Raw genomic sequence first — 1,628 nt, 5'->3', positions numbered from 1 at the left:
GCTAAGTAAATCCCACTGCTGCTCTTTCTGACCTGGTGGCCATCAGGGTTTGTCCATTGCATCGAAGAGTTCGGTCTGTCTGCTCTGAGACAGTGTTGAGAGACTGCAGCAGGGCTTTTTTTTATATATCCACTTATTGTTGCTGCTGGCCAGCATCTTTGAGTATCTTAGTAGCTGTAAAGCAACAGCATCTTTTAACTTTATTTCTTTTTACACCATACTAAGAGTGACTAATATTTAATTTTTAACTTTGTTCTTCATTTCTTTCTAGTTTGTTCTTAAGTTTTTGTACCTAGGTACCTGTATCTAAGTTGGTCCTGTGTTTGGTGATATTTATTCACTCTATTACTGTACTTTTGTACTTGATAATAATGTGGCGATAAAGTCTAAATCTAAAAATAATCAGAAAATAGCTTTCAATGGACCAGATCAAAAGCTTTCCAGTTTGTATGCTTTATTGAAGAAACTCTTCACACTTTGGACTTGTCTTAGTGACTCTGGTGAGTTCGGAAATATTCTCCCTATGGTGTTAAAAGCAAAGTTAATGCTTAAAGACCTATCTGAATATTTTAATTACTTCTGCAGCATAGGAACATAGCCACATAGAGAGGGTTCCTCATTTGCCAGCTTTTAGTCAGGTCTGGGCAGGATAATGTTAGATAATAACCTAGTTTTGGGAATTTAACATCCCATGCAACACTCAACTCACCTTATCTGTAAAAGTGTCCTGAAGAGTTCTGAACCACACAAAGTTGTTGCCTGTGCCTAAATAATTGCTGCAGGTATATGTATTAGTGCTTACTGAAATGTTCATGTTAGAATGTCAGCTTGATGTTGGCAAATCTCTGGAAACTTTCAGTTGATCAAATTAATCAGTGGCATAGTTTATATAGTGTTTATGTCCTTGAGGGAGCCAGGATTAAATCCAATCCAGGCATGGGTGACAAAGCAGATCTTTCTCTGTAAGTCATGTTTGAAAATAAGTTATGACAAGCTCGCTCTAATCCCCAGTGGTCATGTGTCTGAGGAATAAAACTTATGTTAAATTGACGTCTTGGCTGAGGGCCTTCATTGAAAGTGTTGAAAGTAAAATATCACAGCAGGTGGAAGAATGATCGAGGCAGCCCACATACACACACACACAAACAGGCACACGCACACACAGGCAGAATGACCTGAAAGACCTGTCTGAATATATTAATTACTACTGCAGGTCTTTAAGGAAATTCACTTTACAAACTAATTGAGAGACTATGTACACTGCCTGACATATACTGATATTTTGAAAGGTAATCTTTTTTGTCACTACATTCAATCAAGTGTGGCTTTCCAACTTTTAATACATAGAAAACAAAAGAGATCCCTGTTTTGTAATCTATTTGAACTCTTTGTTGTCAGTATAATTTGGAATCACTATCCTTTGTACCTAGGGAAAAGGATATTTCTACCTAGTTTCAACAACACATCAAGGTATTTCACAAAGTGTCATCAGAAATAAACAGCTGCTAAGCCAGTAAACGGGCATCAAAACCTTGGGCAGAGGTAGTTTTAAGGAAGGGCTCAAGGCAGAAGAGGAAAGTGGAGAGACTGGTGGGCTCAGGCAGTGAATTGCAGAGTGCGAGGTGGAA

Source organism: Chiloscyllium punctatum, chromosome 5, assembly GCF_047496795.1.
Source record: "Chiloscyllium punctatum isolate Juve2018m chromosome 5, sChiPun1.3, whole genome shotgun sequence".
Classification (NCBI taxonomy): domain Eukaryota; kingdom Metazoa; phylum Chordata; class Chondrichthyes; order Orectolobiformes; family Hemiscylliidae; genus Chiloscyllium; species Chiloscyllium punctatum.
The sequence above is the reverse complement of the archived record's forward strand: the minus strand, read 5'-3'. Positions refer to the sequence as shown.